We start from the raw sequence: 24390 nt of genomic DNA on the forward strand, positions 1-24390 counted from the left end.
GACAGAAACTACTAGAGCAGGGACATGAATTCTTCTCGACCTGGTTCAAGTATCACCAGATCAGACATTATGTCCTCACACACAAAAACAAGAAACATTTCACACTCTCCTTGACGCCATTTGAAAACCTATGTCTGGGTAAGGCACCTAAGACCAGGGGTACTTTGTCCTCCATATATAAATACATGTTGGAATATCGCCTCCCACCCAGTCCGCCATATGTGGGGAAATGGGAAAAGGAGATGGGTGTACAAATCACTCTTAAACAGTGGAAACGGTGGTTTTCCTATACAGCGAGATCGTCACACTCGTCATCATTTTTAGAAACCAACATAAAAATTCTCACGAGATGATAATAACAACTATTACTATTCAGCTGCCGATTTGGTGAATTCCGAGAGCGAGCGCTGAAAAAGCGCTTTGAGTCCCACTGGGAGAAAGGCGCTATATAAATACTAGTTATTATTATTACTAGTTATTATTATTACCTAACCCCAAATAGATTAAAATATATGTTTAAATCAGCTAGAGATAGATGTTGGAGGGGATGTGGATGCAAAGGTACTATGCTCCACATTTGGTGGGAATGCGAACTCCTACGACCATTTTGGAGAGACATATATAAGGAGATTGGGAGATTGGTAGGCTTAGACCTGGAGTTCACCCCAACACTAGCCATCTTTAATGACCTATCTAAGATCCCATGTAGGTTGAGGAAGGCTCTAGTCCAGATTATGTGTAATGCTGCAAAAAAATTAATACCTAGACACTGGAAGTCTGCCCAGATCCCGTTAATGGAAGATTGGTTAAAGCAAGTGGAAGTTATAGTCCAGTTGGAGAGATATTACTATTTTTCCATAGGGAAATTAAATATGTACCAAGATATTGTATTCCTTTGGGATCAATTTAGAAACGCTGATACCAATGCTAGACTTCAGTAATCTATAGCTGGAAATATAGGAAACGTACAGATATGGTCTGGACCTCTCTCTCCCCACCTGTGTAATAATGTTGATGGTGGCATGTTAAATGAGTCAAAGTTGCCTACTGGGCAGTGTGGTGGTGGTAATATTGCTGTTATTGCTTGTCATTATAGCTTTGTATAAACAGTCTCAGCTATGCATCAGTGCGTGCACAAACTTTAATCTCTCTCTTTTGACATAAGGTTCCTGTTGCTTTCTGTTTAGGACTTATCCCTTCAAAACCTCAAACCAATGTTGTTGACTGCTTTGTTTGCAGAGACTTTTTTTCTTTTCACAGAAGCAGTGACTAATGAGAGATGGATAGTATTATACGCTTATCTTGAATTCAAGGACTTAAGTAAGATTAATTTGTGTGTGCATAATGTTATGAACCAACGATGGATATTGACTGGACTGTTGTTTAATATGTTATATTTTAAATAAAGAAACAATAAATAAAAACAAAAAACAAATCATAATATGAGCGCAACCTGATGCATGCAAAAAGCCTCCATCTAGCAATGTAATTGCTCAAGCAAGAGCGCTAAATAGCGATCTACCTGTAATCTAGCCCTTAACCAGCATCTTTTCATTGAGCATCAACTGTTTGAGCATTTGGACTTATCGGTGAGTTTACTTTTAGAATTATTTACATGTGAAGAGCTTCTGTCTAAAGATGTGTAGTGTTACTTTAGTAACCCTTGTCGCAAATGTAAATTTCCATGGTGGTGCTGAAATAAATAAAGGAAATTTAGAGGAATAATAAGTGGAGGTGGATGAACAATGTCTTGCACTTTAAAGGGACAACAAATTCCCTGCACAAATAAGTATGGAAAGAAAGTATATGACTTGCACATTTTACCTAAAGAGTAAAGTTACCATCTTCAAAACCCTTGCATTCCTGTTATGTAATATTCTGAAGGTGCTTCTGTCCAAAGCAGTTTCCACTGCTTTTCAAATCTACGCTAATTGTGAACTATGGGCTCATAGGCCCTTGACTGGTGTTTTCCTAAAAATGTTGTGTTGAAGTTAAAGAAAGTGAATAGACTATATGATATATCTGTATTTAAATTAAAAACATCTATATCATTGTGTAGGTACTTTTATTTCCCTTTATCTTTTTTCTTTATCATGTGTGGACTTTGAGGCCAGTGAATAGTACCGTGAAGGAAGCAAGAAAATAATTTATAAACTTGAAAATATCTGGTCTTTATTCACTCTTCCTGCTCTGTCTCTATATTCACCCAATCCAGTCTGATGAATGTATGTGCAAGTTTGGGCAGCTTATTCTCTATAGGAAGTCCTTCAATGGGAAGGCCTGACCTATGGTTAATTAATTTGGATGATAGAATTTCAGCGGAGGTGATCCTAGATAGTTTTCAATTGGTTAGGAAAGCGACTCTTCCCACAGAAATACATAAGGCGCACTCAAAGCTTTCATATAGGGTGTACAAGTAATATCTATATTCTAATTCTAACATTTTAGACTTTATTAGACAATGTTTGCTCCTTAGAAGATTTTGAGCTATCGCAGAGTATTGATTGGAAAAAATTATACAGTTTCCAATACAGTTGATGACAGGGAAATCCTATATCTGGATATGCCTACTTCACTAAAATCTAGGATGAACCTAATAGTCACTACAGTTTTATCAGCAAGAAGATGTATATTTAAATATTGGGAGCTAAAGCTAAGTATTATGCATAAATTGACACAAGAGAAGTGGAACTCACTGGGGGACCCACTAAAAAGAATTACAAATACCTACGAAAATAGGAGCATTATATTATTTTACTTCCCTAAGAGATTCTGAAGCAAATATTATACCCACTGAGAAACAGTGACTGCATATTGGGGAAACAGCTGAGAGGACAGTAGACATTTCACTTTAGGGATAGAAGACATTGAACATTGTGATGAGTGTATCAAAGCTGCAGAGTGAGGATTTCAGAAGTCTAGGGGGACTATGGGAGGAGGATGAGCAGGTGATGTACCCTTGTATTGTGTAGATTTTTATTAGGAGGTTATTGCTTTGTTATTGTATTATGTTTGTTGTTTTATTTTTGTTATTATGTAGGGTTTTAACTCTTCAGGATGGAGGCAATTGTCTAAGTTGGCACGTAAACAATCAATGTTGACAGGATGTCACATTATCGTCACTGTGATCACATGACTCCAACAATGCTGATTGGCTCCTTGGGGAATTAGTCCACCAGTTGGAGCTAGAATATTTTTAACAAGGAGGTGAGCAGGACACCACAAAAGTCAGGATGTTCTATGCTGTCCTAACAGCGTTAAAGCCCAGCACGTTTAGAAAAGCATGGAATGTCCTAACGGTGTCTAGGGGTTAAAAAACATCTGGAAAACAATAAGTCGACCTACCTCTACCGTCCTCTACCAAGGACTCGCGACGGGTACTATGTCAGAAGAATATTTTGGTATTGTTATTCATTTGTAGCAATTTTTGTCATATTGTTAATCTAGTGGTTTGCTTGTTCTTGGAAGATCACCATAAATAATTATTTAAAAAAAAAAAATTAGGAATGTTTCAGAGATTTTCAGAGAGTTGTTGCCAAAAATCAGAGGGCAAAGAAAAATAGCATTTTACTTATTAATTTTTCCAGGCTTCAGAAAAAACAGCTTTATTAAAATATTTAAAACATATGTTTCCTTAATTTTATTTAAATATAAGTGACAGTGTTTTCCTACAGTGCGCTTTTTATCTTTACAAATATCTTTCCTACATTGATTTTCAAATCTTGTAAATTTTTCTGTTCATTACCTTGATTTTATTAGATAAAGTAATCTATCCGAAATTAACAATCTTTTCATATATTACAACTTACAAACTAGGGAATAGATAATACAGTATATATGAGCATATATAGTATATTAAATTCATTTATTTAAAAGGAACAAAATCAGCTGTTACTAGAAAATATAATAACTTTTTCAGAAAACCACAAGCAAGCAAGAATTTAACAGATGAACTGGCATTTTTACTATTGACAATATATGCAAGAGGGTAGAATTTGTGTATTTATTTATTATAAAAATTATAAAAAATTTTTTTGCAAGAATCACAATTTTAAATAGCTGTTAATTAGGCTTATACACATGACACAGTGAATATTACTTGTGCCGTAAAATGAAATGGTTGAAGCTTGTTATTCAGCAGTAAATATTTATATTTATGTTGTTTAAGCAAACCTCTTACCTTACTTTTTTATAATAACAATTAAGCATGTGGCATAGCTTTTCAATCAACCAAGTGTCTTGATTGACTAAATAAAATGTGGGTAAGTCTTTTTGTCCAAAAGACATAGGGGCCGATTTATCAAGGGCCGAATGGCCCCCTGATGCCCCAGTTTCCGTGCGAGCCTAACAGCAGTTATGAAGCAACTGTCTTAAGACTGCTGCTCCTTAACTGGTCCACTGCCTCTGACCAGATCGGATTGATTGACACCTCCTGCTAGCGGCCGATTGACCGCAAATCTGCAGGGGGCGGCATTGCACAAGCAGTTCATCAGCAGTTCATCAGCGACGTCTGTCGGACATGATACGCTACAGGGTATCATGTCGGACAGATATTGATAAATTGGCCCCAAAGTGGCTGTATATACTTAAACAAATCAATGTAAAGGAAAAAAGTATTAAGAACTCTCAAAAAAATGTTTTTTAAACTCATGCCAGAACATGAAATTCCATGTCACCATACGATTTACACATTATTGCCTAGATTCAAAGGATTTTTCAATTTATCTTGCCCCGTGCTGGCAACTAATTGAAATTATAGTAAATCAGCTCAACAGCATAACAGTAATTGTAGATATTTCTCTCAGTAAAGTGTTTCAATCACTAGTGTATCAGGTACCTTGAATCTGATATTGAGGTTTATTATATAAGAGACAGCAGAGATCACCTGATGGAACCATAGGTCTTTGGCAAACAATTAAGGTGTGAAATAGTTCCTTAGATTCCACCTACAATATTTGAGACACCTAATTTGAAAGCAACAATCCTTCTCTATTAGTGGCCCTGTGTCCATAAGGTCAGAATTCTCAATAACAAAAGTGAAGCTTACATATTTTTTTTTATTAAATATTTTTATTGAGGCAAACAAACCAATACAACAATTGTACAATGAAGGGTAACAACTCAAGAGCAATAATACAGGTTTCATACAATAATATATCGTTAAGCAAGACATTACCCAAGGCATAATATTACCCTTCATCAATGCCTCTTATTTTAATAATTAAACTCTCTAGCGTTTTCCGCTCATGGGATCTGATAACTGAGGCCTATCTGAAGACAAGGTTCAAATTTTCAAAGAGTCTTCATCTTTAGTTAGGAAAATTAAAAGAAGTGCAAGCTTAGTCTAATCTTGATTGAACTGCATGTAAACAATGTAGACTTTTATGCAGACCCATCAAACATAGTAAAATATACTGGAATATATACATGAACTGATATGCATACACAAATTACTGGGATGGGCAGTTTGCAGACTTTAGAATGGCATGACAACACTAGACATATAAACACTCGCCACTGTGTCAGAAAAAACAAAATTGCAAGAGCTATTTCCCACACAAGTCTGGAACACAATATGCTTAAAAATATAACTGTTCAGATTATGAAGATGGACACAGGCTCAGAGTCATTAAAAAGAGAGGAGGACATAGGTCTATGGATTAATAAACTGGCTTAGGATAGAAGGTAATCAGGATCCTATGTCTCTGGAATCATCTGAGGGCAATTGAATAAATGCATCAGCCTGGATGGTAGTCACTATAAGAATTGCTATAGCTAGCGGTCAATAAATTAATCTAAGATTGTAATCTAGTAAATCTGGCAAAATCCTACAGCTAAGGGTTAAGTATGGCACACACAGCATTTATTTCCAGTTAGTTACCACCTAAATTACCTGAACCATCCAGGCCATCAATAGGATCTAACTCCTATAAGTACACATTAAGCAAATATATCAACAACTCCCATAATCTCTGAACCCCAAATCATCATAGCGCAGATTCAAACATATACACTTCAAATATAGTGAGTTAACAGTTATATCTAACTTATGGGGGTAAACAAGTTGCAAATAGGAAGACACATAAAGACACATAAAGACAGTCATGTTAAACCATTCAACGTTAAGATCCGAAGAGTCTAATTTACACTCATATAAATACAAACTAAATCAAAGGCTCCACGAATAGGGCAGAGACTGCGGAACTCTGCTAAAAATAGTATGGAGGATAAGCCGGTTATCCCTTACAACATCATGAAAAGGGGGGGGGGAGAAGGGGGGGAGAAAAGGGGGGGGGGGAAAGGGAGGGGGAGAAGGGGAAGGGGGAGAGAAAAAAAAGAAAGAAAAAAGAAAAAAAAAGGGAGGAGGGGGGAGCGGAGAATAGGCTAGTAAAGGTGTTCTCCATAGCTGCTGACACAATTTACAGATAGAGAGGTTTTCTAGTCATGACCAACATCAAGGGAAATATCAAATATAGGTATGTAATGCACGGCAAAGGACCGACACCTGGTGATAAATTTATGAGCCTAACTATAGGTTTAAAATTAGGAGCTGATTCAGCAACTGCGGACCAAGGGGAATGTGGAAAACATATATAGCGGAGTAATAGATAGTCGTATGCAATAGTGCATACCCTAAGAGTACTCAACCTGCTCACACTAGATCCCTGCGAGTGACATAGTTGCTAAATATATAACAGCAGTTAATGAAATGTTACCTCTTCAGCCTGCCTGCGCAGGCAGTAAATTTACACAACAGGCATAAACAGATCAAGGCAAATATTAGTATGACATTAAATAGATATCAATTGCGTGTAAGGAATGGTGAAGGCTTGTGTCAGCACAGTAAGTCATGAAGGAACTGTTGGTATTATATCTGCACGGAACAGGGAGACAAAGCTTAAGTTCATACTAGCGTTAGCCTGTGAACTGTAATAATATCCATATAATACAATAATAGATAGGTAGGAGCACGCAACAGCCCTCAACAAGGTATCTGACACTTAGTCTTCATGCTTACAGTAGTTCTGTAGCTGTCGCAGAGGGGATTCTACAGAGCAGAAGAGCCATAACCTTATAGACTCCAACGCGCTCAGTAGCGCTGCCCTAACATCTAGTAGTCCTGATCATGTAGTCCCTTTACCCTGTCTGCATGCGGGTGAAGCCCCCATACCAGAGGCGAGACTCCCAAAGCTGCTGTTCCTCCGTTAGCGGCCCCTCCATCAATTTTGTTCCGGGTGTATTTAGGGCTCTGTAGTAACTAATGAATCCAGCTTTCTTGTAGGGGACCCAGAGATTATTTAGATACTCCACAAACCTTTCCTGTTTTGGAGGGTTTGCCCTCTCGTGATCCTGACCTTCGGAGGATTCTGTATCTATTAGTGTCCCTTTGATCAATCCTCTGGATGTCTGCCGAATGTCGGCCATATCTTCCTTGTTGTCGGCAGAGGTCAGGGCACTGCATGACCGTTCTTCACTATAGAAATAGACTCATCTTCTCTTGCATGTGTATCCATGGGCGCTTCGCTTCTCTGCTCAGTGACCCTAGTAAGTGTCGCTGAATCTAACATGGCTGCCGCCTCGCTCACATCTTGTAGCTTAGATGCGAGGCTATCGAATCTCTGAAGTATTTTTCACTCAAAGTCCAGCAGCAGCTGGTGTATAGCAGCACCAGTCACCTCCATACTCCAATCTATATACACCTCGGTACTTTATAGAGGCCAGTTATTTGAATTTAGTAGTTCCACTCCTTCTAGGCCTGTACGTAAGCTGGAAAATGGCGGGTGTCTCAGTACATATCACCACAGAATATGAAAAGATTCTGATCCTGCTGGTGGCTCTCAGTCTCCAGGCATCTTGAACTTGTTCAGAGTACCAGTAGGAACACGATATTAATATATTAAAATGCACTAGGCGGTCAAATATATAATTAAAACCAGTATATGGTCGGAGCTGTGCTGACACACAACCACTCAGTTCCAGAGCTTGCTCTGCCCCCCTGAAGCTTACAATTTTATTGGCTGGCATAAGAGTCAGTCAATTTATTATTAGTGCACAGACTTTCCTGCCTTTAGATCATATAAATGCATAAAATAATCTACATTGGGTGGTGGGTATGTTTTCCTCTAGGTTCTACTATGTAGAATCAATTCACTAATTTACATTACATTTTTCAGTTACAAATAAGGCTTACAATGTGATTGCATCCCAATTATACTTGGTAGAGGATATGTCTCTATCATATTTAACTTTCCATACGTGATAATCAAACTATTCCTAAGAGTTGTGAAAAGGGTAATAAAAAGAAAACAGCATGAAGGAGTGATGGGGACTTATAGCATGCAATGGTATATCAATATCAGACGAGAAGTGCAAAAATAATCACACCTTTTATTAATAGCAAAAAATAATTAAAAAGTCCACAAGTCAAATAACAAGCCAGGAGTCAAAACCAGAGCTGGTAGTCAGATGAGTCGAGTCAGGAGCCAAAGCGAATAGTCAGACGAGCCGGAATCAGGAACAAGGAAAACAGCAGAGTCAGGAACAAGCCAGGGATCAGGAACAAGGGAGGACGTCAGGCAGCCAGGTAATACACAGGAACTCTCACAAACAGGTCTGAGGCAACGCAAAGGCAAAGCATACTGAACAGAGGCCCTTTAAATAATAAGTGATGACATCACAATTCTGAGACTGCATCCTGTCTCACACGGATGATGCACACCAGTCTGGCCATAGAAGGAAGAGCAGGAAATGAGCAGCATCCCACACAATGCACCATAGTCAGGAAGAGAGGTGAGTAAAATGGCTGCCAGCAGCACATGGCAAACACAACAGGGAAAAAACCCTGAAAAAACCCTGCAAGCAAACTCTGCCCAAGGTAACAGTTCAGACCAATTATTGTGGTGATCTGAGACATAGCAACGGAGGAACTGTTCCAGAGCTTGATTAGACCGTTCCGCAGCCCAATTAGATTGAGGGTGATATACCGAGGTGAAGGAAAGCTGGATCCCCATTTGAGCACAAAAGGAACGCCAAAATCTGGAGACAAACTGGCTACCCCAGTCCAACACTATCTCCTTGGGTAACCCATGTAAACGGAAGACCTCCCGGGCAAAAATTGAAGCAAGCTCCTGAGCGATAGGCAGCTTCATCAAGGGAATGCAATGTGACATTTTAGAAAAACGGTCAACCACCATAAGGATAACAGTATTGCCATTGGAAACAGGGAGCTCGACAATGAAGTCCATGGAAAGATGTGTCCAAGGATGCTCACCATTAGAAATAGGTTGAAGAAGACCCATAGGAAGACGTCGAGGAGTCTTATTCTGTGCACAAACTGAGCAGGAGGCAACATACGCAGCAACATCAGAACGAAGATCTGGCCACCAGAATTGTCGAGTGACAGACCAAATCATTTGGTTCTTGCCTGGCTGACCTGCGGCTTTAGGATAGTGGTAAGTGTGCAAAAGTTTAGTTTGAAGATTCTCAGGAACAAAACACTTACCACTAGGTTTCTCAGGAGGTGCATTGGTTTGTGCAGCCAGGATCTCCTCCCCAAAGGGAGAAGTCAAATTAGTACGTATGGTAGCCAAAATATGGTCAGGAGGTATAACAGGAGTAGGTACAGACTCTTCCTTGGAGAGAGGCTAAAATTGTCGAGAGAGGGCATCAACCTTAACATTCTTACTACCAGGCAGGTAGGAAACAACATAATTAAACCAGGACAAAAATAGCTCCCATCTGGCCTGTCGGGTGGACAAACGTTTTGCTTTAGATAGATAAGTAAAATTCTTGTGATCAGTAAGAATGAGCACTGGCACGCTAGTACCCTCGAGAAGATGCCTCTATTCCTTAAGTGCTAAAATTATGGCCAGTAATTCCCTGTCGCCAATTTCATAATTGCACTCCGCTGGAGACAATTTCTTAGAGAAGAAACCACATGGATGCAAGGGACCGTCAGGCGTAGGACGTTGAGACAAAAGGGACCCTACTCCAGTCTCAGATGCATCGACCTCAAGAACGAAAGGCAGGACAGGGTTAGGATGAGCCAGAACTGGAGCAGCAGCAAAGGCAATCTTAAGACTATCAAAGGCCTTAATGGCAGTAGGTGACCAATGGAGTGGATCATTTACTTTACGGGTCATGTCTGTGATAGGTTTGACCAAGGAAGAAAAGTTTTTAATAAACTTTCTATAGTAATTGGCAAACCCCAAAAAACATTGAATAGACCGAAGACCAACTGGGCGAGGCCACTGCAGAACTGCAGATAACTTATCAGGATCCATGGAGAAACCTGCAACAGAGATAACATAACCTAGGAAGGTTACTTGAGTCTGATGGAACTCACATTTCTCGAGTTTACAAAACAGGCTGTTCTCACGTAGTCTCTGAAGAACCTGTGTAACATCAGAACGATGAGCCTCAAGTGTGGGTGAGTGTATGAGGATGTCGCGTAAGTACACCACAACACACTGTTGCAACATATCTCGTAGGACATCATTAATATATTCCTGAAAAACAGCAGGAGCATTACATAGGCCAAAGGGCATTACAAAATACTCATAATGCCCGCTCCTGGTGTTAAATGCTGTTTTCCATTCGTGGCCCTCCTTAATCCTAACAAGATTGTACCCTCCTCTCAAATCAAGTTTAGTAAAGACTGTAGCTCCCTTGAGGCGGTCAAAGAGTTCCGTAATGAGCGGAATAGGGTAAGCATTCTTAATTGTAAGACGATTAAGACCCCTATAATCGATTCATGGTCTTAACTCGCCACCCTTTTTCTTCACAAAGAAGAAGCCAGCCCCTGCAGGAGAGCAGGATTTGCAGATGATCCTCCGCGACAGAGCATTGGCAACATACTCCTCCATAGCACAATTCTCTGCAACAGACAGAGGGTACACCCGGCCCCGAGGAGAAATGGCTCCGGGTTGCAGGTCTATGGCACAATCGTAAGACCGGTGAGGAGGCAATGTACCGGTACGCACCTTGTCAAATACGTCTAGGAACTCTTGGTACTCCTCTGGCAATTGAGATACCAAAGAAGTGCACAAGACTTTAACTGGTTTCCGAAGACAAGTGGAAATACATTGCGGGGACCGCGACAACATTTTGGACCTGTGCCAGTCGAGACTGGGATTGTGCTTTTGGAGCCAGGGATAACCCAGAACAACCAGAAAATGCGGAGAGTTTCTCACCTGTAACTGGAGGGTTTCAAAATGGAGAGCCCCAACGGCCATGGACAATGGAGCAGTTTCGTGAGTAACGAGCGTGGGCTGAAGGGGCCTGCCATCAATGGCCTCAATAGCAAGTGGAATGGACCGAGGCAAAACAGGAATGGAGTGCTTTGATGCAAAAGCACTGTCAATGAAACAGCCTGCAGCACCGGAGTCAACAAGAGCCTGAGTGACTACGGAGGAGTCCACCCAGGAAAGGACAACCGTGACCAAAGGTTTTCCTAGGATAAACCACCCAAGGTCTGCCCCCAACAGGACCTTATGTGTGAACTTTTCCCGGCCCTGTAGGACAAGACTTCAAAAGGTGGCCCTGTAACCCACAATAGAGGCAGAGCCCCTCCCTCCTCCTAAAGGCCCTCTTCACTGCAGAGAGACGTGTGAATCACAACTGCACCGGCTCAGCAGTACCTGGTGACTCGGGACCAGGAGGCATGGGAGGAGAGGGAGGCATGGGTGGGAATGAACACGTAGGAGACAATGGAACAGGAGGCTTTCGCAAGCACTCCTTGAAAGATGGCCTCTCTCTGAGTCTGATGTCAATTAGGATCAAAAAAGACACCAATGCCTCGAGATATTCTGGTAAATCTCTGGCAGCAACTTCGTCTTTAATCGCATCAGAGAGCCCATGAAAGAAGGTGGCAACAAGGGCTTTATTGTTCCAACCTACCTCTGTGGCAAGCGTATGGAACTCAATAGCATATTGAGCAACAGATCTTGTACCTTGCTGAATGGACATGAGTCATTTAGCAGCAGAGGAGGAGCGAGCCGGAACATCAAATACCCTTCGAAAGGAGGCCACAAATTCAGGGTAATTTGAAATCACAGGTTTATTAGTCTCCCACAAGGGATTAGCCCAGGCAAGAGCTGTGTCAGAGAGTAATGAGATGAGAAATCCCACCTTAGTTCTGTCAGATGGAAACACCTGAGGTAACATCTCAAAGTAAATGCCCACCTGGTGTAATGTCAGGACTATTCTTAGAGATTGATTAATACCATCATCAGACCGTCCCTTTAAGGATTCCAATACATCAATTACTCCACCCTATATGAACACCACATTGGCCCTTCCCTCATTGCTTAGTATTGAAGTGAATTCCTCATTCTATTCCTGAGCCAATCCATGTGAACGCTGTTCACACCTACTCTCCCTGCTGCTGCAGAATCACCTGTGAACGCTGTTCACACTCAAGTCTCTTTGTTGCTGCTGTTTCTTTGTGAACGCTGTTCACACTAGAGCCGTAGTAATCCTCAAACCTGCTACAACTTTCATTTTGTGACAGTCTCTTTCCGGATTTGCCCCTCTCCTACCTGCAACTCGGATCTCCGGTCACACTTACAGCTCCGCTCCACTTCTAATCCAGCTCCCCTCTCAAGTTCTACGCTAACGGCTTCCCTTGCGGTGACGTCACACGCCTGCTGCTCTCTGTCTCCGGATCTCCTGCTTCCAGCCTGTGTACTCTCTTACCGCTCCAGACTCAGTAAGTGTGCAGACTTGTCCTAGTTGCCTCCACATAAGTAATTCTGTATTTTCTACTTGCCTTAAAGTTATTTTGTTACCGGATATCTCAGACTAACTTCTCCTCAGGTTTTACCACATAACAATTGTGCTGGCTTACCCTCATTCTCCAATTGACTTTTGTTGTTCATTCCATTTTATGTTTTCACCCGAGTTCTCCCTCCTATTTCAAGGGGTCATAATTTTTGCTATTTTTATATGTTTGTGCACATACCGTTCCCTTTTTATTATCTTGCATTCCTTGGGAAAACTATAGTACATTACTCCCTTCTGCAATTGTTAGTGCTAATTAGCACAGGTGGCAGCAATAGGGTTAATGTACTTGTGTATCCCTATAACAATTACAGCCTGGTGATACAAGGTAACCACTATTGCTACTACACTTACAAGTGTGGTTCCCTGTATCTTTTTGCTACATAAAATTATAAGTATCTTTCCGACTCAGCAGCTGTGGTCCAGCAATTCATTTTGCTATTGTCTGTATTCTCCTAGATACAACTCTGAGCATTGTGACAGAATACTAAGCCCTTTTTCAACTATGGACCCAGCTGAGATCAATAACCAGATGCAAGCTTTAATTCAAAGGGTTGACCTTTTAACTGCTGGGTTAAATACCCTAAAAGCAGAAGATGATTCACTTAAAGCCTATATCAGAGACGTAGTGGATAAAAGAATCCCTCTTACAGAACCCCAGGTTAGCCCCCCAGAAAAGTTCTATGGTGACAGGACCCTCTATTGGGAGTTTAAAAATGCCTGTCTGTTAATGTTCGCCCTCAAGCCACAAACCTACCCTAATGACAGGGTTAGAGTACTCACTACTATATCATATCTTAGAGGTGAGCCACGTACCTGGGCTAATACCTATTTTGAGGGTAACGAAGAGATATTGAATTCTCTAGAGAATTTTTTCACAGCAATGGGCCAACTTTATGAAGATCCATATAAGCAGCTTACCGCTGAAAATGCTATGCGGGCTCTTAAACAAAAAAAGAGAGTGGTAGAGGACTATATCACAGAATTCAAGAAGTGGGCAAAGGATTCCCAGTGGAACAACCTTTCGCTCAGGAATCAATTCAGATTAGGGCTCTCAGATGGTATTAAGGATGAGCAATCAAGATCAGAGCTCCCCAATACTCTAGAAGAGTTGATGACACTCAGCATAACTATAGATAGACGTCTTAGGGAGAGACACCAGGAAAGGTCCAGTCATGACCCTATCTCAAAAAAGCTTGGTACCAGTACACATGTTCAATCATCCAGCAAAAGTTCTACTGAACCCATGGATATTGGATTCGTAAAAGGGCCTCTATCGCCCCAAGAAAAACTTAGAAGACGTACTAACAACTTATGTTTATACTGCGCATCTGAGGACCATACAGTCAAGGAATGTCCTTCCCTTTTGAGACAAAATAAGGGTAAGAACCTTTCTCATTCCTTCTGTTGTAACACCCAGCACAGTTCGTCCTCCTATCTAAAATTGCTCCATCTTTTGCAGTGGGATCAGTTGCGTCTAGCCGCCTCCGCGATAATTGACTCCGGAGCCACAGCTTCCTATATTGATAAAGATTTCTGCACTACCAATAAAATACCACTAATGAAAAAAAACTCTCCTGTCTTTTTAAGAGGTATAGATGGGAAAACCATAACCACTGGGCCCGTAGAATACCATACTATCCCTCTACTGGTAACCTGTTCTGACCACCATAAGGAATACTTATCATTTGACGTTATTTGTTCTCCTGTTTCACCTATAGTTTTAGGCATTCAATGGTTACATACACATAACCCACAGATTGATTGGAATACATCAACACTTACATATAATTCTCCTTACTGTGTAAACACCTGTCTCCCTGATACTATTCTTCAGACTTCTGCAGTGCCTGATCATAGTGATATACCTGAGGTTTATAGAAATTTTACAGATGTCTTTAGTAAAAAGGAGGCTGACAGTCTTCCTCCTCATAGGAAGTATGATTGTCCCATAGAGATCTATCCAGGTTCAGAGATCCCCTTCGGACACATATTTCCACTATCAAATTCAGAATTAGAACACCTCAAAACTTATCTGTATGAGAATTTGAAAAAAGGCTTTATCCGACCTTCCACCTCTCCGGCTGGAGCAGGTATATTTTTTGTTAAAAATAAAGATGGGACTCTTAGACCCATAATTGACTATCGTCAATTAAACAAGATCACAGTGAAGAATCGCTACCCCCTACCTCTTATCCCAGAGCTCATTGAGAGACTCAAAGGGGCTAGATTATTCACGAAGTTAGATCTAAGGGGAGCATACAATCTGGTCCGTATAAGATCTGGCGACGAATGGCTGATGGTGTTTCGCACTCGGTACGGCCTCTTTGAATACGTCGTCATGCCATTCGGGTTGTGTAATGCCCCTGCTACCTTCCAGCATCTGATAAACGACCTGTTTAGAGACGTCCTAGACGTATATATCGTTATTTACTTGGATGATATCCTTATATATTCTAAGACCTATGAACAGCATGTAAATCATGTAAGACAAGTTTTATCCAGGCTAAGAAGTAACTGCTTGTATGTCAAAGCTGAGAAATGCATTTTCAATTCACAATCTATTTCGTTCCTGGGTTATGAAATTTCTCCTTCTGGGATTCGTATGGAGGATAATAAAATTACGGCAATATTAAATTGGCCTACACAAAAATTGAAACGTCAGGTACAGTGTTTTATGGGGTTTGCTAACTTCTATCATAAATTTATAAGAAATTTTTCTAAGTTAGCAATACCTTCAACCAGACTTACTAAAGCCAATATACCTTTTAAATGTACAGCTGAGTCACAGGAAGCTTTTGATTTCTTCAAACAGAAATTCACTAGTGCACCTATTCTGCATTTCCCAGACCCTAAACTCCAATATATTTTAGAGGTCGACGCCTCCAATTATGCGATAGGAGCAGTTCTATCACAAAGAGTCGCCATAACAAAACCTTTACACCCCGTAGCCTTCTATTCACGAACCCTAAACACTGCTGAACAAAACTACCCCATAGGGGTGAAGGAACTCCTCGCCATAAAACTTTCTCTCGAACATTGGCGTCATCTATTGGAAGGCACTGAATTACCAACTCTGATCTACACTGACCACCGTAATCTCCAATACTTGAAAACTACAAGAACCTTGTCCGCCAGACAAGTTAGGTGGAACCTCTTCTTCTCGCGGTTTAACTTCCTCATTAACTACCGTCCATCCTCAAAAAACCAGAAGGCGGATGCTCTCTCATGAATGCCTGAAGAACCGATAACTCCTCATCTTCAACAAACTGTTATTCCTTCTCAGAACTTTCTTTGTTTCACTTTTGATACATTACCTCTTCTCCTGAAGGAACAGCAAACCGATCAGACTAAACCACTTCCCCTCTTGCAACGCAACTCAGAGGGTTGCTACTGTTTCCACAACCGTCTATATATTCCACCATCCCTCAGAAGATCTCTACTTGAGGCAGTACACGATTCTCCTCTTGCTGGACACCCTGGTATTGCTAAAACTCAAGAATTAGCCAAGAGGAACTATTGGTGGCCAAAGATGAGTAGTGATATTACACAACATGTCTTAACGTGTCCTATTTGTACTACTTCCAAGAGGAAGAAACAACCTCCCTATGGTCTTTTACTTCCACTACCAACTCCCAAAAGACCCTGGTCTGAAATTGCCCTAGACTTCATAGTCGATTTACCACTATCCGCAAAGAACAACACTATCCTTGTCGTGATAGACCTATTCACCAAAATGTGTCATTTCATCCCATTCAGCAAGTTGCCAACTTCTCTCGAGACTGTTCAGCTCCTCATCACTCACGTTATCAAACTTCATGGTTTACCCCAAACTATACTAAGTGACCGAGGAACTCAATTCTCCAGCAAATTATGGATGGAATTCTGCAGGTTATTCCACATTGATAGAAGACTGACCACTGCATACCACCCACAGTCAAATGGACAAACGGAACATTGTAATCAATGGCTAGAACAATTCTTGAGATCCTTCTGCTCTACACAACAACATCTCTGGGCAGAATATCTCCCATATGCTGAGTTCTGCTATAACAATACATTACACTCAACTACTAATCAGACACCGTTTTATGCTAACTATGGCTTTCATCCTACGTTTCACTTACATCCAACCCAGGACTCTACCTCTCCCACCATTTCTGAGATCTCAGACATCATTTCTTCGAACTTCAAGTGTATTGAGACCTCCATACAGAACGCTAAAACCATATACAAGAAATACTATGATAGACATAGAACACCACCACCACAATATATGGTAGGAGATTTGGTTTGGCTCTCCACCAAGAATCTCAGAATGAATTGTCCTTCCAAGAAACTATCACCACTCTATGTTGGTCCTTATCAACTCGAACGCATAATCAATGTCAATGCAGTTCGTCTCACTCTACCTGATACTTTAAAAATCCACCCAACCTTTCATGTGTCCCTGCTTAAGCCATACCGTGCTCTGAGGGGATCTTCCAAACATTCCTACGTTCCTCCTGTTCAAATTGATCCGAACCTAGAGTACGAAGTTCGAGCTATACTGGATTCTCGGCTCAGTCATGGGACTCTGCAGTACCTAGTTAGTTGGAAGGGTTATCCTCAGGATGATGACTCCTGGGAACCAGCGACTAACATTTCAGCTCCCAGATTGATCTCTCGTTTCCATCAGAGGAACCCAGAACGTCCGGCACCTTGAGCTCCGGTGTCGCTCCTTGAAGGGGGGATCCTGTCAGGACTATTCTTAGAGATTGATTAATACCATCATCAGACCGTCCCTTTAAGGATTCCAATACATCAATTACTCCACCCTATATAAACACCACATTGGCCCTTCCCTCATTGCTTAGTATTAAAGTGAATTCCTCATTCTATTCCTGAGCCAATCCATGTGAACGCTGTTCACACCTACTCTCCCTGCTGCTGCAGAATCACCTGTGAACGCTGTTCACACTCAAGTCTCTTTGTTGCTGCTGTTTCTTTGTGAACGCTGTTCACACTAGAGCCATAGTAATCCTCAAACCTGCTACAACTTTCATTTTGTGACAGTCTCTTTCCGGATTTGCCCCTCTCCTACCTGCAACTCGGATCTCCGGTCACACTTACAGCTCCGCTCCACTTCTAATCCAGCTCCCCTCTCAAGTTCTACGCTAACGGCTTCCCTTGCGGTGACGTCACATGCCTGCTGCTCTCTGTCTCCGGATCTCCCGCTTCCAGCCTGTGTACTCTCTTACCGCTCCAGACTCAGTAAGTGTGCAGACTTGTCCTAGTTGTCTCCACATAAGTAATTCTGTATTTTCTACTTGCCTTAAAGTTATTTTGTTACCGGATATCTCAGACTAACTTCTCCTCAGGTTTTACCACATAACAATTGTGCTGGCTTACCCTCATTCTCCAATTCACTTTTGTTGTTCATTCCATTTTATGTTTTCACCCGAGTTCTCCCTCCTATTTCAAGGGGTCATAATTTTTGCTATTTTTATATGTTTGTGCACATACTGTTCCCTTTTTATTATCTTGCATTCCTTGGGAAAACTATAGTACATTACTCCCTGCTGCAATTGTTAGTGCTAATTAGCACAGGTGGCAGCAATAGGGTTAATGTACTTGTGTATCCCTATAACAATTACAGCCTGGTGATACAAGGTAACCACTATTGCTACTACACTTACAAGTGTGGTTCCCTGTATCTTTTTGCTACATAAAATTATAAGTATCTTTCTGACTCAGCAGTTGTGGTCCAGCAATTCATTTTGCTATTGTCTGTATTCTCCTAGATACAACTCTGAGCATTGTGACATGTAAAAACCCTCTGCACTGAATATGATCACCTTCATATCGCTGAGGTAGAGGTGCGGAACTGGACATGCTTCTGATAGGCATAGGTGCAGCAGCGGAAACAGGAGCAGCCATAACTTGCGGGACAGTTTGGTCCAAATGTGCAGTGCGAGTCAGCAGGGTTTGCAGGGCTAGTGCAAATTGATCCAAGGGGGGATCCTGTACATCCATCCTGGAAATGATGACAGGTAAAGGTGGATAATTAGAAGCATCACGATTCATGGCCTTTGCGTAATGTCAGGGTGCCAGGAATCAGACTGAGACGAGAAGTGCAAAAATAATCACACTTTTTATTAATAGCAAAAAATAATTAAAAAGTCCACAAGTCAAATAACAAGCCAGGAGTCAAAACCAGAGCTGGTAGTCAGACGAGCCGAGTCAGGAGCCAAAGCGAATAGTCAGATGAGCCGGAATCAGGAACAAGTAAAACAGCAGAGTCAGGAACAAGCCAGGGATCAGGAACCAGGAAGGACGTCAGGCAGCCAGGTAATACACAGGAACTCTCACAAACAGGTCTGAGACAATGCAAAGGCAAAGCATACTGAACAGAGGCCCTTTAAATAATAAGTGATGACATCACAATTCTGAGACTGCATCCTGTCTCACACGGATGATGCACACCAGTCTGGCCATAAAAGGAAGTGCAGGAAATGAGCAGCATCCCCCACAATGCACCATAGTCAGGAAGAGAGGTGAGTAAAATGGCTGCCAGCAGCACAAGGCAAACACAAAAGGGAAAAAACCCTGACAATCAAGAGGCTGTACTGGGATTGCTTGCTAACCTTCTGTGAGGGTTTAGGCGAGTGGAGCTTAAGTGCAGGTATAGACACCAAAGGAAACCAAAAATCAGTTTTAATAAAACAAGATAAACTAAAACTAAGGATTGGCCAGATGCAAGGTACTGGGAGATTAGTCAAGCAACAAGCTACCTAGGGGTAAAACAAGAGAATAGTCCAAGGAAAGGCCAAAGGTTAGGTGACATGAGATCAGACCAGCAAGAAGGTACCAATGGGTAAAACAAGGTCAGAGTTCAAGGACAGGCCAAAGGTTGGGTACCATGAGATCAGTCTAGCAACAAGGTACCAAAGAATAGATGGTAGCAGAGGAGCACTGGCAATACAGCCCACACAGATTACCAGACAGCTGCAGTTGGTAAATCAGGTACAGGAAACCCAGCAGGTACAGGTGAGAAGCTGGTACAGCAGGATTCAGGTAGGTTTTTACTGGTACAGCAGGAGACTTAGCAAGTGCAGAAAATCCAGGTATAGGAGACTTAGCAAGTGCAGAAAAACCAGATGGTGAGGCTGGTATGGATACCAGGTAATTGCAGCTGGTACAGCAGGATTCAGTTGATGAAAAAGAGCATCCACCTGGCACAAAATGTATCTTTCTACACCCCGCCAGACAACTTCAATCGGCTGACCAAGCAATCGCAGACATCCCCTGCATCAGATCCTTCTCCCACATGGCAGCAAAGACATGGAACACCCTCCCGCTGCACCTCAGACAATCCATCTCCCTTACAAAGTTCAGAAAGGACCTCAAAACCTGGCTCTTCGACTGAATGCCCACCCCCCCCTTCTCCTATCCCCTTTCCCTTAGTGCCTTGAGACCCTCACGGGCAATTAGTTTGTGCTCTATAAGTACCCAATACATAGATAGATCTCAGCTATGTGAGATATGGTCACAATACACTTTAATACAAAATAGGTCAAATAGTATTGCACACTCCACAGCTGTAAAAATACACAAACACACACTGCCTCTCCTCTGCCAAATGAAACAATCAAAATATATAATATACTTCCAATTATCAAGATGTTCTATTAATGGTCTGAGGTTAGCACAAAATTGGTAATTATCCACATTGTCAAGTAAATGGTGAGTAAAAAAGAACCCTACAATAATGACTAACTAGAATAACATATTTTTTTCCAATATCAGACAATACAATTGCAGACTGGGAAAAGGGAAACTCTCTAAACTCCCACCATTTTCTTGGCAATTATTTAAGAAAGCTGGGTATTACCATGCTACACATCCTATAAAAATTGAGTAGTCCCAGTATCTAAAACACCTTGCAAACTCAACATTACATGCATCTAATAAATAACATATATATTACAGAGAAGCAGAGACAACAAACGCGTGATGCTTTTTGCCTACAGCTTTGTCAAAGGCAAACACCACTCTTCTTTTATAACTACTGTATATCTGCCAATCACAATCACACAGGAGCCACATACAACTAACACTCATTTACCTATTTTGTATCAAAGGTTAAGTTTTAATGTTAGTGTGCCAGGTGGATGCTCTTTCTTTCTTTTTCATAATGTTATGCTTTTTCTATCCGACACTGCCACTTTGGTTTAAATAGCTTTTTTCTGTCTTAGGGGATATTTGGTATTTGTGGAAACTACTCCATAAATCTTGACTCACGTCAAGATTTTACTTTTTACAGCAGGATTTAGGTAAGTTGCCACTTGTACAGCAGGTACAGGAGAATTGGAATGTACAGGAAACCCAACAGGTATAGGTGGTGAGGCTGATATGGGATACCAGGTAAGTGCAATCAGAAGTGGTACAGCAGGCTACAGGTAAGTTGCAATCAGAAAACAAGGTAGGTAAAAGGTGGTTTGCAAAACAGGATACAAGGTAGTCTACATAATAGACTCCCTGTCAGGTGGGAGTAACTAAAATTAGGCATGGCCACTTTAAATTTTCATAGTGCGCAGCCGCACATGCCTAGGGAAGGCAGCAGCGAAGTGGGAGCCCTTCACTGAAGTGAGTTTAGGTAAGTACCTGACACTTCAAACCATCAAATTGTGTGTAAAGTTAAAGGACTGAAACCAGGGTATCACTCTAAGGGCCTAATGTTCAAAAGCTTCCTGTTATGGAGAGAAATCATGCAAAATATTAGGGATTTTTTTTAGACCTTATACTGTAATGTAGGTGCCTCTCCCTCACATACAAAACCCTGCATAGTGAGATAAATATCTTTCAAATTAAAAAATTGTGTTTCTAACATTTTTTAGGGACCTCTCCGTGCTGCCGAGATGTCTTAGATCATCTCATCTGAGCAGCGAGCTTTTGCATATCAGGCCCTAAGTCTCCTGTCACCTTTGCAGTGCTTGGTCACGATAAAATGTAATAGAATGGAAGCTATATTCTTCCAGGGTTAAAATATCATTGCTTCATTCTTAACATGACTGCAAGGTGGGGTAGTTTTCAAACACATTGCGATGATTAAATGGGCAATTCTCATTACAATTGTAAGTAATTGTAATCTGAGCTTCCAGGAAAATTTAGGTCACTTGGTTAATAATACCATAAAATTATAACCAAATAAAGTATAGAAAAAACTGTTTTACAGAGGACCAAAAGAGTTGTGCATTTTACAATTGCCACCAGTCATTGTGCCCAAAACCTCTCCAGCAGCCATTGGATGTACTTAAACAAATGTGTTTCAAGTTAGCGAGTGTTAGATATCCCTTTGAGAGTATTTTATAGACATGTGCAAGGGCAAAAAATTTGGTTCGGCTAAATGTTTATGACTGAATATTCAGAAAATGTAGTATTCTGAATATTCAGCTGCTTTGCTTTTTGGTATTTGTTTCAGTTTAAATAAATCAAATACTGAATGTTTGTGGAACATTTACATTCCTTTTCATTAAATAAATGTAAATGTTCCTTTGCTAAAGATGTAAAAGCTGACCTGTAGCGTTTAGTACTTACCTGCTGGAGAGCTATGCAAATCCGACCCTTCTTCACAGAGCCCCACGGTGCTCTTATAGGAGGCTTAGTGCAGCAGATCCCAGGGCCTGCGCTATAAGATTCTTTACCTAATGCCTCCTATTAGTGTCCTGGGGCTCTGTGAAGAAACGTTTTGCTCTCCTACGTGTTATAAGTAAGTATTTTTAACCCCTAAGGTAATTTCAATTTCATGGTGCATTTCTTTGGATATTTGTTTAGTTAGAATGATACAAATAATTGTGTGAATTTGCATTTGTAACAAAAACAATATCCGTCTAGTATTTTATAACCAAGTTCCAAAATCTGTGGGGATGCTGATAGCCAATCATTTGTATTTAACACAATTTGTAGACACAAGGTGAGACGCAGCTCACAGCCCAGAGGGATGTGATGGAGCCAGGAGATCACTGGAACACAGCGTTGTTCACTAAGGGCAACATGGCGCAAACGTGCGCTGTCACAAACCAGCGTGGTGCAGGTCAACAGGAAAGCTGAGCCAGCCAATGGAAATCACAGGTAAAGGGAAGACAACACTCGTTGATCCTTAAAATATCGGTACTTTATTGAACATGAAGATACACCACACCAAACACAAAAAGGTAAGGACCGAGGGGCAGGTCTTTACGCGTTTCGTGCCGTGCGGCACTTAGTCATATGACTAAGTGCCGCATGGCACGAAACGCATAAGGACCCGCCCCTCCGTCCATACCTTTTTGTGTTTGGTGTGTCTATCTCCATGTTCAATAAAGTACCGATATTTTAAGGATCAACGAGTGTTGTCTTCCCTTTACCTGTATTTAACACAATACCTATATCTGTCTGCCATTGTGTATTTAGGTAGATTTAATAGGAATACTCACCCTGTTACCTCTTTTGGCTCTTTCTTATAATTAAATAATAGAATATTATATTCTCAATCTATCTAATAACCTTACTATGGGTATCTTTTCACTAATGTCTATAAGACACATGTATTCATGGACAAATGTAAGAAAAAAATAAATACATTTCATATTCATTGTATTCGTCACAAACCCTTAAATACAAAAATGATTGAACTGGATATATGAGAGGAAAAAAAGTCTTTGTTGTAGTGGCTAAAGCCTAAAATGCTTACATCAAAGTCTGTTTTTTACAGGTGAGAAAGGCTTGTCTGATGGCTGGAAATGCTTCAAAAAGTTAAAGTTTATGCTATCTAGGTGAGAAGGGCTTATAAAGGTCAAATTTACATTACTCAATAAGATTTAGCAATGTCCTTGTCAGTTGATTAATTCTTACATTTTTACCAGGTTTGTTAAAAAGTATGACACCAAATTTGACCAAAATATATATATTTAATTTCCGCTTGCAGAACATGCAGAAACCTAAGCTAGATGTGGTTTTTCCCGCCAACACTGGTAGGGGCAGCTCTCATGCAGTTCTAAAAAATGATAGGAGCTGCCCCTGTTTGTTGCGAGATGTCTTCCATACAAAGTAATGGAGCTCCCCTAAAAAAGGGAAACTTTGCTTGGAGGAAAGTGAAGTTAGCAGGGAGCAAGGGGTGCACTTTAACCCCTTAATGGCCGACATACCCTGTATGTCTGTGGTCTTTAAGGGTTTAACTAGCGCAGCTTCGCTGACAGCATCAAACCTATGCTAGAGCTGCATGCCTCCGGAAGTGACCTGCGCTATTGTCGGCACATGTATACACGTATCTGAATGATTGCCGACGTACAGGGTATGTCAGTGGTCGTTAAGGTGTTAAAAATTAAACCTGCAGCCAATAAAGATCTGATTACTCTGCTTTCAGCATGTAGAACCTTACTATTGCCTCTATTGTTGTATAGATGTGTGTTTATATTACAGGAATAATTGTTTTGCGTATTGTGCAAACCTTTTAATTTGCTAGAAAAAGCACTGAGATCCTGCAGGGGAAATGGAACATGTTTACAGAATACAAAAGACCTGGAGGACAAATTTCAGCTACACCCATGAAACGTCCCTGTTCAGTCCACTAGCAGAGGCGGGAGACTC

The sequence above is a fragment of the Bombina bombina genome, chromosome 1 (assembly GCF_027579735.1).
Source record: "Bombina bombina isolate aBomBom1 chromosome 1, aBomBom1.pri, whole genome shotgun sequence".
NCBI classification, from domain to species: domain Eukaryota; kingdom Metazoa; phylum Chordata; class Amphibia; order Anura; family Bombinatoridae; genus Bombina; species Bombina bombina.